The sequence below is a fragment of the Scylla paramamosain genome, chromosome 21, assembly GCF_035594125.1.
Source record: "Scylla paramamosain isolate STU-SP2022 chromosome 21, ASM3559412v1, whole genome shotgun sequence".
Classification (NCBI taxonomy): Eukaryota; Metazoa; Arthropoda; class Malacostraca; order Decapoda; family Portunidae; genus Scylla; species Scylla paramamosain.
The window spans coordinates 1,992,112-1,998,022 of NC_087171.1; the positions used below are offsets into that span (position 1 = coordinate 1,992,112).

Genomic DNA, 5,911 nt, shown 5'->3' on the forward strand with positions numbered 1-5,911 from the left:
CATCTTTCCTGCGGCTTGGATGACTGAGAGGGAGTAGCGCTGCACAACACGTATCTGCCGTGAGTAATCCTCAGATATAAATTTCAAGGTGCAGGCATCATACCATGAAAGGAGAGAGTCATCCATGTCACAGATCACTTCAATGGTGGTTTCAACAGTGGCTTCTCCCAACGTCAGAATAATCTTGAACTACCCGATGGAACTCATTTGGCACTTTTTAGCAGCAAACACTCTCTTGACAGTGCTCCCTGTTTCGTTATCATCCACTGATAGGATCACCAAAAAGAGCAGATTTACTGTTAGGTCACTGTGCACTCTCCTACTCACTGTGCCATGTCTAGAGTTTTCGTGGACAGTGCTGTTCATGTGCATAGTTTACTTGGCAAAAGAATGCGCAACAGTGAATACCATATGTATGTATAGTACAAACAGGTAGGTATGTGGAGCTCAAGCAAAGGCGAGGAACTAACTCGCCATGGACTGGAAAGTCCGACGTCGACTCGCCCAGGTAGTATGGAGTTGTTGCTCGAGATCTTAGTAAGTATGGTGGCAGTCAAGAGCAGTTAATGAGCCATCGCAGTCCTTACAACACACACACACACACACACACTTAAAAAACTGAACTTTTAGATGCACATATTCTACAAAGAATTAAAAAAAAAAAAAAAACAGAAACAAAGTAAATAAAAGGTCAATATACGTACCAGGAAAAAGAATTAACAAGATAAATATAGCAGAAAAACAAAAACAAGAAATGATAATGGAAGAATACATAGGAGAAACATCAGAAGGAAACAGAGCGAAAAGGAAGGAAACAGAAGGAAAAAATGCAAATGAAAAAGCTACAATAAAGTAAGAATACGAGGGAAGGCAATAGTCAGGGATAACCAGGGAATTAAGGAGTTCCGCTGTTTAAAATTACCACAAAGGCGGATTGGTAACCTAATTCTTAGTTCTTTCTTGTCTGTGTGAAAGACTTTTTGATGTTATTCTGAGCCATGAAGCTATTCAGTAATGCCCTATGTATTTTCCTTTCCATTACCATATATATATTTTTTCTAGTAGGATCCAATATTTATTTTTTTTGTTTTGTTCGTAGGAATGAAATACACAAAAGGGAATTTTTCTAGCCTCCTTCATTTTAGTTGTCTCTTACGACAATACTGTATTCTTAGCCTCTGTCACACTCTTCTGCATCCCAGCAGCTCAAGCATAGCACAGCTGGCCACATTTGCGTAGTTCCATAACAAGACCCCACAGCATCTACTGGCCTTCCTGTGTGTGTGTGTGTGGGGGGGGGGGGCGCTTTGTCTGAGACACCTAGTGCGTGATTGCCAGCTCTAGGATATAGATACATGTAGGATCGTAGATAAATAGATGGCATCTAAATATTGTTTCTTCCTATACATAGGATAATGTAATTTATCCACAATGTCATAGCTAGTTCATTGCTTTTATTTTTCGTACAAATATCAATTTTTATATTTATATTTATCATTCATCATACTACGTAGTTTTGCTAGTTTTGTTTCATTTGACGTTGTAGTTGTTGTTGTTGTTGTTGCTGCTGCTGCTGCTGCTGCTACTCTTGCTGTTGTTGTTGTTGTTGTTGTTGTTGTTGTTGTAGCAGCAGCAGTAGTCGTAGTCGTAGTAGTAGTAGTAGTAGTAGTAGTAGTAGTAGTAGTAGTAGTAGCAGTAGTAGTAATAGTAGTAGCAACAACGGCAGTATTAGTAATAAATGCAGTATACTTTGTCTCACATAACGAAGGATGCTCTTCCTGCGGGGGTGAGAAGGGCATAGCTACACAGTAAGTAGATAACACAATGACTGGTGATTGGTTGAAGGTGGTTACCGAATGGTTGACAGAATCCAAGAGGTGCTAGTCAGAAGGCAGTGGGAAATGGGTAATTTGACAACAAACACTATTTCACTTATTCCCTTAAATACAGTCGTAAGTTTCACGTGAAGCATCACAATAAATTTACCAACACTGGATACGAAAATCAGCAGGGATATTATGATATAAAAGGCAATAGGAAGTGATGAAATACACTTCAAGAGAAATAGGTGAGTGAGGAGGTCAGAGAGAGAGAGAGCTCACTGCGCTGTACTTGGACCTGGTGTAGTGCTGGAAAATTAATTATGTATATTTCTACTTTTTTCCTAGATTAAGGCCCATGTAATGTGCGGGGATGACCAGAATCTCAGTACCATGTGACTAACCCCCCCCCTTCCCCTCCTCTCCTCAGTGTCCTTTTGTCCTTGCTTTCCCCCCCCCCTCTCAGCGTCACTGTGTTGACCACTTCTATAACAAAATTTACCCCGTGAATAAACGTAATTTCTCTTGCTTGGCCAGGTTATAGAGGCGAATTTTTCACCTAATCCCAGAGAATGGGGAGCCCTTAATACGATAAAATTAATTTTATAATGGTAAGGTCTTAAACCAGCTCAAACAAATCCCAGATAATTACGCCGCGCCAATGAGGTTGACGAATCTGATAAGTCTTCTTTGCTTCGCCGTCCTGTTACCCCTGTTGCTACGCAAGCCGAGAAGAGATACCAGACTTTGACTAATTCCCCAATTGATTTCAAAAGTCCATTGAATTAAACTTCTTAAAGTAACAACTATAAAGTAAACAGTAACTTAATTATTCATATTTTTCATCCCTGAACTCACAACCTAGTCGCCCCCCCCCACTAAAAACAAAATTATAACTCTTAATAAATTTCCCCATTGGAAACCTTTATCCTTAGTTTCCCGCTGATTTCCTCACAAGCAAAGCCAGTCTCTCTCGGATTCTCCTCAGGTGAGCATGCAGTCTGATAATCTCCTCCTCCATTTCCTGTAATATTAAGTAAGTGTTTATTTAGCAATAATTTTACTAAAGCCAGACTCTCTCGGATTCTCCTCAGACCCTCTCGGATTCTCCTCAGATATTCCTGTTGATAAACTGTTTCTGAGTGGATAGATATTCGCATTTTTTTTGTTCTTTTTTTTTGTTGGTTTTCTCCACGGGACTAGTGAAACCACCTGGTTCGAGATCACCGTGTGAGACTGTCCTCAGGTCTATACATACTTTTTGGGTATATATTTGTTATTTATTTATTTATTCTCTGGTCTCCCCCGCAATTCAGTAGTCGCGAAAATATCTCCATCGTAGTTTTTATGTAATTGAAGAATACGCTATCATTTATTTTGTATTTCTGAATTATGTAACTGAAGAGTACGCTACCATTTATTTTGTATTTCTGAATTCCTTTCTTTTTATTATTATTATTTCGGATTATTCCATTATTTATTAAAAATCATAAAAGTGTCAGTATTTGTATTTCTCTTAATCCAGTGATAGGATTTGTAATTATCGTCTGCCACAAGGGAACATCACACCCCTTAGAGGGCACTAAACTGGCCCGGGTCATTGCGGTCATCATTGTGAGGCTAGTTGTTCGATTAAGGTCCGAATGATTTCCCTTAATTTGTAGTACATATTATATACAATGTAATTAAACATCATAATAATATAAGGAATGTAAAGTCACGCGAGTGTATGTATGTATGAAATCATGAACACATCAAGAAAGAATAAGTCAATAATCCTTATTGCAAATCAAAGTCTGCGCCGAACACACCTGACCTCCTCCTGTCCATGCACTCCCTAATGGGAACCGACTTGTCGTGGTGGGGAGGCTTGTGTGTCCCTATGAGATGGCGAGTGAGGCTAGAGTGGGGCTTCGGCTCCTGCTCCGGGGAGAGGGCTACTCATGCTAGCAAAGTGGCTAATGAGGGACCAAACTAAGGAGGAGGCAGTAGACACCTGCCGAAACGATAATTACTCCCAGTGAGGTCTAAAGCACTGTTCAGGGGGTGCTGTGAACTTATCATTAAACCCAGCTGTGACCTCACTGAACGTTTCCCTTTGTGCCTCACAACGCAAGGGGGCAGTCACAGACTGCCTTCTAAAGACTACTCTCTTCCTCCTCACAAAACTACAAGCACCTAATAACACACACACCCTTCACTCAAAAATTTTAAAATCATCATGGCGACTCCTACACCAGCCTCGGAGTCCCCATCTGGGGAGGGGACCATAAATGTCCCCAGGTCGGACTGCCTTTCTGTCGACGACCCTAAGTGTCTTGACACCCCCCCCAACTTTTTCTTCATTAACTTCTGCAACATTCGCGGTCTAAGATCTAATTTTCAATCTGTAGAACACCACCTCTCCTCTTCCAAACCTCATCTTCTTTTCGTCACTGAAACTCAGCTGTCTGAGGCAACTGACAGTAGCCCCTTTTCTGTTCCCTCCTACTTTCTCTATCCTCATTTTCGATCCAAAGGTGGATGCTGCGTTTATGTGCACAATGACTTAACCTGCTCTCGTGCCCACGCTCTTGAATCTTTCGAGTTTTCCACCATCTGGCTACGACTACAGAGTCACTCTCATACTAAATTTATCTGTGTTGTATACCTCTCACCTAACTCCGCCGACTATAAGAAATTCTTTGACTACTTAACTTCCAAAGTGGAGCACATTCTGATCCTCTTCCCTTTTGCAGAGATCTCCATTCTTGGAGACTTCAATGTTCACCACCAGCTTTGGCTTTCCTCTCCCTTCACTGACCATCCTGGTGAACTAGCCTACAACTTTGCTATCATCCATGACCTAGAGCAATTGGTGCAACACCCTACTCGTATTCCTGACCGTCTTGGAGATACGCCCAACATTCTTGACCTTTTCCTGACCTCTAATCCTTCTGCTTATGCTTATGCCTTTCTTCTCCGTTGGGCTCCTCCGATCACAATCTCATATCTTTACCTTGTCCTATCACTCCAATCCCTCCTCAGGATCCCTCTAAGCGAAGGTGCCTCTGGCGTTTTGCCTCTGCTAGTTGGGGGGACCTGAGGAGGTATTTTGCTGATTTTCCTTGGAATGACTACTGCTTCCGTGTCAGAGACCCGTCTGAGCGCATAGCAGAGGTGATAGTGTCTGGCATGGAGGCGTACATTCCTCACTCTTTTTCTCGTCCTAAACCTTCTAAACCTTGGTTTAACACAGCTTGTTCTCGTGCTATACATGATAGAGAGGTGGCCCACAAAAGGTACTTAAGCCTTCCATCACCAGAATCTCATGCACTTTATATTTCTGCCCGGAACCATGCCAAGTTTGTTCTCCAACTAGCCAAAAACTCCTTCATTAACAGAAAATGTCAAAACCTTTCAAGATCTATCTCCCCTCGTGATTTCTGGCATCTAGCCAAAAATATCTCCAATAACTTTGCTTCTTCTTCTTTCCCTCCTCTACTTCAACCAGATGGCATCATTGCTATCACATCTATTTCTAAAGCTGAACTCTTTGCTCAAACCTTTGCTAAAAACTCTACCTTGGACGATTCTGGGCTTGTTCCTCCCTCTCCTCCACCCTCTGACTACTTCATGCCACCTATTAAAATTCTTCGCAATGATGTTTTCCATGCCCTCGCTGGCCTAAACCCTCGGAAGGCTTATGGACCTGATGGGGTCCCTCCTATTGTTCTCCAAAACTGTGCCTCTGTGCTTGCACCTTGCCTAGTCAAACTCTTTCAGCTCTGTCTGTCAACATCTACCTTTCCTTCTTGCTGGAAGTTTGCCTACATTCAACCTGTTCCTAAAAAGGGTGACCGTTCTAATCCCTCAAACTACCGTCCTATTGCTTTAATTTCCTGCTTATCTAAAGTTTTTGAATCTATCCTCAACAGGAAGATTCTTAAACATCTATCACTTCACAACCTTCTATCTGATTGCCAGTATGGGTTCCGTCAAGGCCGCTCTACTGGTGATCTTCTGGCTTTCCTTACTGAGTCTTGGTCATCCTCTTTTAGAGATTTTGGTGAAACTTTTGCTGTTGCCTTGGACATATCAAAAGCCTTTGA

The 5,911-nt window shown here is 41.8% G+C and overlaps 1 long non-coding RNA gene across 1 annotated transcript; it reads left to right on the forward strand.

Moving 5' to 3' along the window:
- Positions 1 to 2,128: 2,128 nt before the first annotated feature.
- LOC135111310 (uncharacterized) lies at positions 2,129 to 3,321 on the forward strand. The gene is made up of 2 exons (XR_010273688.1): positions 2,129 to 2,808; positions 2,915 to 3,321. It is a non-coding gene; the product is annotated as an uncharacterized LOC135111310 (long non-coding RNA).
- Positions 3,322 to 5,911: the final 2,590 nt, after the last annotated feature.